At 36.8% G+C, this 12,504-nt stretch overlaps 1 long non-coding RNA gene across 1 annotated transcript; it reads left to right on the top strand.

The window, feature by feature from the left end:
• The first annotated feature begins 621 nt into the window (after positions 1 to 621).
• Positions 622 to 12,181, top strand: LOC148252982 (uncharacterized). The gene is made up of 3 exons (XR_015813469.1): positions 622 to 1,072; positions 1,423 to 1,484; positions 12,000 to 12,181. It is a non-coding gene; the product is annotated as an uncharacterized LOC148252982 (long non-coding RNA).
• Positions 12,182 to 12,504: the final 323 nt, after the last annotated feature.

The following is a 12,504-nucleotide window of genomic DNA, read 5'->3' as shown; positions in this document are numbered from 1 at the left end:
AATACTAATAATTAATGAGAAATAAAAATAATAAAAATAAATAATAGTAACAATAATAATGATTGTAACACAATATGTGTATCGGAATTTCAAACCATTTAATTAAGTTAACCTCCATTTGGAATTATTAATTCATGCATTTTAAAGTGTAATTAATTAATTAACGCATGATTTAATCTCTAGGAAATTTAATAAAATTTAAAATTTTCCCCTAAATGCACAAAATATTTAAGTTAGGGACCTAAATAATTAGAATTTAAATGATTAGGAGTTTTTAAAAATTAAAAATAAGAATTAAGGACCTAAATAAAAAGAAATTTTAATTTTGGGCTAAGTGTGCAAATTTCAAAACACAAGCCACCTTAGTCGATGACTTGGTCGTAGGCCAATCAATGGGAGCCACGTGTCAACTAACCTGCACTCATGGTCAGTCACGTGGGCATAACAGGGTATTCAAATCAGACGGTCGTATGCAATGATGTCGATCCAATGGTGGGATCGCAAAGACAAATCCAACAGCTCCCAGGCTTATAGTGGAAAATAATGGCAATCGTGCGACTAACAGGTGAGATGTTGATCACAAAGTTTGCATGTGTTTTTTGCGAATCCAATGGTCACATGATGAACAACCCAGGTGAAGGAGCCAGACGATCCAATGGCCACACGATGAATGGCCAAATTAATGGGGATATGCGATCCAACGTCTAAAAAACGCATGTGAGAGGGGAAAATCGAAAATACCCTCAATAAGGCTTGATATATCAGTCTGCACGCTACCACGTGCGCCAAGATCAGACGGCCTAGAAAAATCTAGGAGTGGGCATAAAAACTCGACCCTCTATTTCTGTTAACAGAAGCAAGCTAGAGAATAAAAGAGAAGATAAAGAGGGAGAGAAAAAAAAAAGAGAGATATACATCAGAAACCACCACTCGTGGTAGAGAAAAGAGAGGAAATGATAGAGGATGCAACATGTGGATGAATCATTGTGAAATGGGAGAAAATTCTTTGCTAAAGGAGACTACGAAACTATGGACCTGTCTGGTTTTCCTTATAAACCGACCATCCAAATCGGTGAGTTCTTCATTCCTTTTTCAATAACAATTCCTAAATATCATTAGGACATCACTAATTAAGGAAGAACATGATTACATAAACTTAAGAACATCACCAAACGAAGCGAACTAGGATAAAATCATCTCAACTCGATCACTCTATCGGTATGTTTAAACATGAGGCTTGTAGTTCTATTTAAATCCATTTTTTCTTTATTTGAAATCAACTAAACAACCTTAGGTGTAGATTATATGTAGTAGAACGCATAGATAACCAAAATAAACAAAAAATCGGACAATGTATGCAAAAAAAATTGCATGGGATCTTTGGGTTCGTCACTGACTCGAGAGTGGATTTATGCTATGCAGGTCTTCTGCTCTTTTAGGGACAACTTTTGAAGCTTGAATCATCCGTTAAACGCTCCAAGTTTGTAAGTATAACTAGTAACAAACTCGAAACTTATGGTCCATTGATTTTTAACCATTTTAATCAAATACAAATTGAAATATATGCATGTGAGTAGGTGACGGTGAACTAGGCTGAAAGTCGATTTTAAACACTATCCAGGTGGCTAAAACCGTCGGGATAGGTTTGAAAGTGACGAAATTTAATAGTCTTCATGTTTTAAATATTTATTTGCTTTATTTAAATGTATGAGTGCATGAACTGGTGATATAATATAATTTTGTGTAAATTGTACTTGGAAGAGAAAAGAAAATGCATTAGATAAGTTTATGAAAATAAGATGATCAAACGAAAATGAATAAAATAAGAAATTAAGAAATTTAGGGTAAACAAATTATAATTTGCGAGAAATTTAAAGAGTTGAGTTAGAATTCAGATAAAAAGAAAAACAAAATAAATAAAATAAAATGCAAAACAAAGAAAAATAAAATTAAAAGAATAATTATTTCAATTAAATGAAAAGGTTGTAAAACTTCAAACAAATAAAGAGGGAAATAAAATAAATTAAGAAATTAAATAAGTAGATAAAATAAGAAAAACATTTAATTGGATGATTAAATTGCAAATAAATTAAGAAATTAAAAAATTAAATAAGTAGATAAAATAAGAAAAATATTTAAATTAGATGATTGAATTACAAATAAATTTAAGAAATTAAGAAAATAAATAAGTAAATAAAATAATAGTTTAATTATTTTGGTAACATTATGTTGGGTCATGACATTATTAGAGATGAGAATTTTGGGGATGTTATTGACACCCTTAATAACTTTGTAAATTTGTAAATGGGTGGTACCCCATTGGTACCTGTTAATATGTATTTACACTTTTTATTTAAAAAAATAAGTAAATAAAATAAGTATTTAAATTAGATGAGTCAATTGCAAATAAAATAAGAAAATTAAGAAATTAAATAAGTAAATAAAGTAAGAAAAATATTTAAATTGGATGAGTGAACTGAAAGTGAAGAAGAAAGGAGTTGACAAAAAATTCTAAGAAGTCAGTGAAAACTTAATAGGAAAAATGTAACGACCCAGAACTTGAAAGAAAATAAATTATAAATTGAATGCGGAAGCAAAATAATAGTATTAGGGTTTACATTACATTCTTTATACAATAATTCAGAATACTCAATAGGGGTATGAGAATGGTCATTCTAAAAAAATAACGAAAAAATAAAAAAAAAATAAATACAAAGTAAACAACTGGACATCCTATTGCAACCCTCTTGTGGATCGAGATTTGGATCTTAGTCTTCTTAATCTAAAATGGTTAATGAAAGAGTGAGCTACACTAGCCCAGTAAAAATGTCACACTACTCATCAATACAGAAATGAAGGTTGGTAAAAATCATGAAAATAATTTATGAAGCCATTAATTTAAATAAATTTATTTATCATAAATAAAATCATTTATTGTACACTTACCATAGTAGAATTTCTAAAACTGACCTATAGAGACAATAGTGCAAACACTATTATAATCTCATATTCAATTAACCTGAACAACAACTTTTCCTTTTTATCTGCTTACTTGTATCCATTGGGGTCCATAGGGATGCCCCCACTATGCGTGAACCCTTATTCAACATTGTCAACTAACCGTTCGTTCCCGTACCCCGTTCGGCATGAGCGCCAAAATACTAAATCCTCAATACCCCATCCGTTATGAGGCAATGTTCACGGTAGGGTTTCCTATGCACCTGGTCCCTCTACCATCTCTCAGAATATCCAATAAGGCTATCATTCATTCATTTACTTAATCAAGCAATTCCTCATTTGTATTTAATTTTTACTTTCATAATTTAACTGTAAATCACGCAAAACAAGCAATACATGCATCAAGAAAATACAACTGAATCAATCTTACCAACTCCAGCGTATTATTATGCATTTAAAACAGTAAAATTAATCAATCAGTTGAATAAGATAAACAATGATAAATAACCAGTTCCGGCTCCATTAGTAACCTGTGATTAATTATTGAGATTTTTTAAATTGTACAAAATACCACATTATTTAGAATCAAACTTCAATTTCACAACAAGGAATAGGGTGAGTGATTCTTACGCAAATCGGTGTCCAACACTAAACTTTCAGTTGCGCTTACTAGCAATCCCCGGGTTCTCTGAATTTTCTTTCAGAGATTAAACCACGCTCCAAGTACCTAGAAATACCTCAAAAAATCTAAAACCGGTGTTAAAACCTCTTTTTGACCAATTTTAGAATTCTAGCACGGCGGCACTGCCGCCCGTAGCGGTGATTTGCCTCGGACTGGCCATTTTCGGTCAGTTTCGGCCGATTTTGACCGATTTTATACTCATTCCTGCGAGAAAACACGTTAAGGGATCCCGATTGGCCGAACAAAATCAAAAAATAGAAGTTTAACTGGTGGCGGAGTTTTCTGGTGCGATAGCTCCACCAATTTACCTTCGCGGTTGGGCGTTTTTCTTCGCTCAACCTGTGAGAAACAGAATGATGAATACAATGGTAGAAAAATTGTACAAGATAGGAATCGAAAAGGGCCTCATCATAAGCGATTTTTGATTTTTTCTGCGACGGTGCCGCCGGACTTTACTCACGGTTTTCGGCTTATCTACTGGTCCTTTTACTGTATTTTGGCCACAGGGATGTTCAAAATTGAATTTTGAGTGAATGAAATTTTTTTTACTTTTTTTGGCGGTCGGCTCCCTTCTTCGGCGACTAGCTCTTCTTCTCCGACAGGGGTTGGCGGCTAGGGTTAGGGTTCGGTGTAAAGTGAGGTATTTGTATTCGTCTCCCTTTAATCTAGACTGTCCATCGCGTTTGATCTTAATCGTCCGATCGCGTTTAAATAGAAAATGAATCTGAACCGTTTATCACGATTTGATCTGGACCGTAAGATCACGCCTGAGGAAGAAACGGATCTGGACTGTCCGCGTGTGCGGGAATAAATTCGGACTGTTCAACCGCGGGCATACAGAATGCCAGTGTGGCCTCCCGCGTGGCACTACGTCAGCATGCCATGCCACGCGGCGCGCTCCGGTTCATCAGGGCTGCTGACTGGGTGATCCAACGTGACACATTTTTCTTAAATTACGTTTTGACCTCTCGTTTCTAATTTTTCTTTCAAAAATACCTTCAGAACCTAAATTTTCACCCATTTTTCTTAAAATAATTTTAATTTTTTTCTAAATTAATTTCGGGTACTATAACTCTCTCCCCCTTAAAAAAAATTTGGTCCCTCAAATTTGTCTCACTCTCACTCAATCAAACAGTTGGGGATACTGGGCTCAGAATATGATTCTAGCTCCCATATGGCCTCTCCCTATGTGTGATTCTACTATAAGACCTTAACGAAGTAAATTTTTCGGTTACAGAGTACTCTGCTCTTTCAGTCCATAATACCGACTAGTACCTCCTCGTATGATAGATCCTCTTAGAGATGAAGGGGCTCGTGGGCCAAGACGTGAGAGGGGTCTGGGTTGTACTTGCGTAGCATGGATATATGAAACACATTATGGACTCTAGATAGTTATGGAGGTAATGCTAGTCTGTAGGTGGCGGTGCCAATTCTGTCTAAGCTTTCAAATGGCCCAATAAATCGGGGATTTAGTTTTACTCTCTTGTCAAACCTACTGATTCCCTTGAAAAGAGTGACCTTAAGGAATACACCATCACTTTTCTCAAATTCTAAATCCCTCCTCCGGGTATCCGCATAACTCTTCTACCTACTCTGAGCTGTTTGGATGTTCTTTCTCATCTTAACTATTTTGGATGTAGTCTCCTCCAAGTGGTCTGGACCGAACAATTTTCTATCACCCACCTCTTCCCAACAGATTAGTGATCTGTATGGGCAGCTATAAACGCCTCGTATGGAGCAATGCCGATACTTATTTGGTAACTGTTATTGTAGGTGAACTATATTAGGGGTAAATGATCATCCCAATGGCCCCCGAACTCAAGAATACAAGCTCGGAGTATATCCTCTATTATGTGGATCGTCCCTTCTGATTATCCATTGGTCTGAGAGTGGAATATAGTACTAAGGGACAGTTTCATTTCCATGACTTGCTGAAAACTAGACCAAAATCGAAAAGTAAACCTAGGGTCTCTGTTGGATACTATTGTCACTAGCACTCCATGTAACTTGACTATCTCTCAGATATACATTCTTACTAGCTTGTCTAAGGGGTCGGTCATCCTGATGGCCAAGAAGTGGAAAGACTTGGTGAGACAGTCAACAATTACCCAAAAGGCATCATATCCCGAGCGTGCCCTAGAAAATCCTGTCACGAAATCCATTGTGATATGTTCGCACTTCCACTCTAAAATTGGTAGTGGCTGAAGTAGTCAACCTGAGCGTGATGCTCTGCCTTGACTTGCTAACATACCAAACACTTGGAAACAAAGTCAGCCACATCCCTTTTCATCCCGTTCTACCAAAATCGAAGTCGCATACTTTGATATATCTTAGTGCTTTTGAGATGTATGGCAAACTTTGAGCTATAGGCCTCAGTCATGATGTCTCTTTTCAGCTCACTGTCACATGAAACACACACCCTATCCTGAAATCTAAGCAACCCATCGGCAAATACTCAAAATTCTGAATTAACTCCCTATTTTGCATCTTTCTTGAGGGCTACTAGGGTGGAATCGGCGGATTGAGCTTCCTTTATTCTCTGGATCAACTCAGGTTGAATAGTCAGGTGGGGCAAGCATGTGACTCTCTTCAGGTCCTAAAGTCGTACCTGTTGTGCAGCCCCTATTGCTCTGCATTCTGAAACCATTAGGTAGGCTAATATACCTATACTTCTTCTTGTGAGTGCGTCGGCTACCACGTTATCCTTACCAGGGTGATACAAGATATTGTAATAATACTTCTTGAAGAGTTCTATCCATTTTCTCTAACGCATGTTGAGATCCTTTTTAGTGAATATGTGTTTCAAGCTCTTATGGTAGGTATAGATCTGAAAGGTCTTCCCATACAAGTAATGGCACCAAATCTTCAAGGCGTGGATAATCGTGGGGAGTTCTAAGTTATGGGTGGGGTAGTTTTTCACATGACTCTTCAACTGCCTGAACCTATAGGCTATAACCTTTCCATACTGCATTAGAACACAATCCAACCCCAAGTATGAGGCATCACTATAAATTGTATATCCACATGTCCTGCTCGGCAAGGCCAACACAGGTGTAGTAGTCAATCGCTTCTTTAGTTCTGAAAAACTCCTTTCACAGTTTTTGTTCCACTCGAACTTGACGTTTTTCTTTGTGAGTCAAGTCAAAGAAGTAGCTAGACTAGAAAATCATTCCACAAACCTGCAGTAATAATCTGTCATTCCCAGAGAGCTACGAATCTCCTTGACCAAGGTTAATTTTTTTCAGCTGAACACTGCCTCAACTTTTTTGGGTTTCACTAACACTCTATCCCTAGATATGATGTGTCATAGAAAGGTAGTTTAATGGAGACAGAACCCACACTTACTCAGCTTTGCATATAATTTCTTTTCTCTTAGAACCTATAAATTTTTTTGAATACAAATTTTTTTCTTAAGTTTGCTTAGTTAGAGAAAAAAGTCGAGTTAAAGCACTTTATAATAGGAAAAATTGCCATGAGGGAACAAATGTTAAAGAATTTTATTAATTTGTGAATGACTCTTCATTAGGAGGGTTGAAACAAGCTTCTTATAAAAATAATCTACGGTGGAGTTATACGCTGCTAGCCAGGTCATTCCTATGATTACATCAAAGTCACTCATGTCAGTCTCTATTATGTCCATACTTAATTTTTTATCTACTATATTTATGACACAAGCTCTGTATATAACCTCCCTCAGTAGTGTCATACTCCCAAGAGTAGACACAAACAACACAAATTCCAGTCTTTCTGATAATACATTCAAGTTTGGTGTAAAAACATGTGAAACAAATGAATGTGAGGCACCAGTATCAATCAAAATATGTGCAAGATGATTACAGATAGGGTACGTACCTTGTATCACGTGATATTGGCTTCTGCATCTTACTGAGTGAGGTTGTAAGCCTTGCCCTAGATAGGAGGTCTGCCTTGGTTCTGATTTCTCGGGCATTCTCTCGCATAATGTTGGGCACTCCCACATATACGGCAAGTATTGTTAAGGTGATAGCAGGGTCGGTCTCCATGATCCTTACCACAATGTTGGCATGTCCTACCGCGTCCTGCTTAGGTCTGCCTTGAATCTGAGGAGGAACCTGAGTCATCAGCCTAGGTCTCTTGTTTTGCTGAATAAGTGCAGTAGGTGCTGGTCTGCGGTGTAAAACCGAGGGCCAAAGGTTCCCTACTGCTTGGAAAAAATTGTGAAGGTTCCTCTCCACTAGCTGTGCTTTGGCCAGAACAGCCGAGTAAGTATTAAGCTCGAACACATACAACTATTGTTTAATCTCATGACGGAGACCCCACTCGAACTTTTTTACCTTTCTGCCTTCATCCATCATGCTTTTAGGGGAATACTGTTCTAACTTTAGGAACTTTCGGGCATATTCTGATACAGTCATGTCACCCTGAATCAGGTGTAAAAACTCCATTTCCTTCATATGTTGGAGATGCTCTATGAGGTACTCTGCATTAAAGGCCATCAAGAATTGCTCTCAAGTGACTAGAATGGGCATGGTGGCCTACTTGAGTTGCCACCAGCGGCTTGCCTCTCCCATCAGTATATAGGTGGCAAATATGACTCTATATTCGAGAATCACCCCAAGAATCATGAAGGCCTTTTCTATCTCAGCTAACCAGTATTCGGCCTCTTCAAAGGAGGATCTCCCTACAAAAGTAAATGAATTTAGTCTTTTATATCTCTCAATGTAGTCTAGGTCCATCATGGGAAGAACTGAGTCGCGTGGAAAAGGGACTGGATTGTGCTAGGGATGGACCAGATGGCCCTGTGGTGGTGCTGGATGATACAGTGGAGTCACTGGATTGCCAGGTGATGCGGTTGGGGCACCGGGCTACACTGTGGTGGTGTCGGGTGGTACTATTGTTAGAGCACTAGATCATATTGTGGTGGTGTCAGATGGTACTGTGGAGGAGCAGGGTCGTACTGGCGTGGCTCAGGATTCTCCCGCTGTAGGGGTGGCTCAACCTGTGGTAGCGGGGTAGGGCCGGGTAGCTCCCTCCTTTCCTCCTAGGCCTACTGGGCAACAATGAGTCTTTCCAGCATTTCAAATAATCGGTCGACATCCTCCCGAAGCGAACCCTCCCTGACTGCTCGGTTTAGTGGGGGTCTTCCTCTCCTCATCTATTTATACCTGTATTTCACAAGGAATGGTTGAGTAATAATTCATTTTTTGGTTTTTCCTAGGGTTTTTGTGTAAAGAATGATTATGAGGAATGTGACTCTGATACCAACTGTAACGATCCGGAACTTAAAAAGAAATAAATTATAAATTGAACGCGTAAGTGAAATAATAGCGTTAGGGTTTATATTTCTTACACAATAATTCATAATACCTAATAGGGTTACGGGAATAGCCCTTCTAAAAGAACAACGACAAAATCAAAGAAATAAATAGAAAGTAAATAATTGGACATCCTATTTGCAACCCTCTTGTGGATTGGGATCTGAATCTTAGTCCTCTTGATCTGAAATGATTAATAAAAGAGTGAGCTACACTAATCCAGTAAGAATGTCACACTACCCATTGATATAGAAATGAAGATTGCTAAAAATTATGAAAATAACTAATGAAACCCTTAATTTAAGTAAATTCATTTATCATAAAAAAAATCATTTATTGTACATTTACCGTAGCAGAATTTCTAAAACTGATCTATAAAGGCAATAGCACAAAAACTCATATTCAATTAACCATAACAACTTTTCTTTTTTATCTACTTATTAGCATACATGGAGGTCTATAGAGATGTCCTCACTATGTGTAAACCTTTATTCAACATTATCAATTAATCGTCCGTCTCCATACCATGTCCGGTATAAGCACCAAAATATTGTCCCTCAATATCCCATCTGATATGAAGGTGAAACGGGCCGTCCCCATACCCCGTCCGGTATGAGCGTCCAAATATCAACTCTCGATACCTCGTCTAGTATGAGGCAACGTTCACGATAGGGTTCTCTATGCACCCAGTCCGTCCACCATCTCTCAGAATATCGAGTAAGGCTATCATTCATTCATTCACTTAATCAAATAATTCTCCATTTACATTTAATTTTCAGTTTCACAATTTAATTGTAAATCATGCAAAACAAGAAATACATGCATTAAGGAAATGTAACTGAATCAATATTACAAACTCTAGCGTATTATTATGCATTTAAAATTGTAAAATCAATCAATCAGTTGAACAAGATACACAATGATAAATAACCGATTCCGACTCCATTAGTAACCTGTGATTAATTATCGAAATTTTTTAAATTATATAAAATACCACATTATTTATAATTAAACTTCAATTCCATAACAAAGAATAGAGTGAATGATTCTTATGCGAATCGGTGTCCAACACTAAACTTTTAGTTGTGCCTATGGTAGTCTCCGGGTTCTCTGAATTTTCATTCGGAGATTAAAACACGCTCTAAGTATCTAGAAATACCAAAAAAAAAACTCAAAACTGGTGTTAAAACCCTTTGGCCAACTTCGAAATTTTAGCACGGTTGCACCGCCATGCTCCAGCGACGGCACCGTCGCCCACAACGGCGGTTTGCCTCAGATTGGCCGATTTCGTCCGATTTTGTACTCATCCCTGTGAGAAAATACGTTAAGGGATCTCGATTGGGCGAAAAAAGTCGAAAATTAGAAGCTTACGGCATCGAGATTTTTCGGTGCGACGGCTCTGCCAGCTCACCTTCGTAGTTGGACATTTTTCTTCGATCAATATGTGGAAAAAAGAATGGTTGATACAGTGGTTGAAAATCGCACGAAACCGGAATCAGAAAGGGCCTCATCGGATGCAGTTTTTTATTTTTCCTACGGCGGCACCATCGGGATTTACCCGCAATTTCTAGCTCATCCGCTAGTCCTTTAGATCCAATTTTGTCATGGGGGTGTTCAATATCAAATTTCAAGCGAATGAGAAAATTTTTCCTTTTTTTGGCTGTCGGAAGTGGCTCCGGCGCGGCGGCGGTCGGCGGTCGGCTCCTTCTTCAGCGGGGGCTGGCGACTAGGGTTAGGGTTCGATGTGAAGTGGGGTATTTATATCCGTCTCCCTTTAATCTGAGCCGTCCATCGCGCTTAATCTCGACCCGTCCAATTACGTTTAAATAAGAGACGAATCTGGACCATTTATCGCAATTTGATTTGCACTGTACGATCGTGCCTGATGAGAGAATGGATACGGACCGTCCACGTGCGCGGAAACAAATTCGGACATAATCATAGGTACGCAGATTGCCAGCGTGGCTTCCCGTGTGGACCGCATCAACGTGCCTTGCCACGCAGCGCGCTCCGGTTCGTCGAGGCTGCAAACTGGGCGGTCATACGTGACATATTTTTTTTAAATTATATTTTGACCCTCAATTTCTGATTTTTCTTTTAAAAATACTCCTAAAACTCAAATTTTTACCCCTTTTTCTCAAAATTATTTTCAATTTCATCTTCCACCTATTTTTCTTAATTTTTACATTAAACAAAAATTCATAAATTAAAAAAATTATATTTTATACATTAATTTTAATTTTTTTTAAAAATTAATTCTGGGTATTACAAAATGTTTCAAAGAAATAGGAAAAAAATTAAAATATCAATCTTCTAAAGTAAAATTAAAAAAGTAGAAGAAAAAAGTACAAAGATTTGAAACAAGCAAAAATTTAGAAACAACCCGTTTAAGATTAGTATGGCTGAAATTCAGCATTGGGGTGAATCATATTTTTGGGTGGATGAAAGCTCTTCCAAATGTAGTTGGGATGCATATTATGTTCTAAGCACCTAGTGACGAACTACGGTGATCAAAATATTACATGATTTGTTTTCTGTGCCTAACCGTGTGATACTGGCGATTCTTATCCCATAATGATAGTAGATATATACATTTAGATTCGAAAAATAATTATTAAAAAAATAAAAGAAGTGGAAATTAAACAATAATTAATAAAAACTATAAGAATAAAACTTAATTTTAATACTCAATGTTGTTAATTGTGTTATGGAAACCGTGAATTATGGATACTTGTTCTGATGGGGTATGGAATATCTTATTAATGTGATAAATGAAGGGATGATATTTGTATAGAAAATAAGAAAGCAAAAAATGGGAATCCAAAGAAATAAAAGGAAATAAAGAAAATGAGGAAATTAATAATAAAATTTAGTAATAGAGTAGAGAAAAGAAAAAGGGGATACTTAAGAAATTAGAATACTTCATTCATCATGTTTTTTAAATAATAAAAAAAGTATTTTTTTCATCTATGATTGATTGTATACTTGTATGTCGTATGCCTAAAGCATAGTTTACTTTTATACTTACTAAAAAACTCACCAAGTTATATCATAATTTTTTTTAGATCAAGAGAATCCAACATCTGAACCGAATGGGTGAAGGTTTGTGATAGCACCCAAGATGGAATTTGATATTCTGTACCGAATGGATATTTCATTTTATTTTAACTCTTCGTTTTGAACCTCATGATTCTTGTAAATATTTTTACAGCGTGTCCAAGGGATGTATAAATGTCGTCGTTTGTTATTCCATTGTGTAATTAGTAGTTGGCGACTGTATCCTTCTGTGGGAGAAGTGAGACGTCTTAATAACTAATAAATAAAACAAATATATATATGCGTATATATAAGAGTTGGACTTAATAAATTAAAGAAGGTTGAAATGAGCCGAAACCATATTCTAAATGGGTTGAGTAAGAGGTTGGGCCAAAATTAAATCCTAAAAGGGTATAATGGGCAGAAAATGAAATTTAAATGGGTTACGTAAATAGTGATGGGCTATTAACCCAAATGGAAAACATAACATGACTACAGAAATGAAGTGAAACCATAGTGGGGACTCTTGAACCA

Source organism: Carica papaya, chromosome 7 (assembly GCF_054855325.1).
Source record: "Carica papaya isolate Zhongbai chromosome 7, ASM5485532v1, whole genome shotgun sequence".
NCBI lineage: Eukaryota > Viridiplantae > Streptophyta > Magnoliopsida > Brassicales > Caricaceae > Carica > Carica papaya.
The sequence above is the reverse complement of the archived record's forward strand: the minus strand, read 5'-3'. Positions and strand labels throughout refer to the sequence as shown.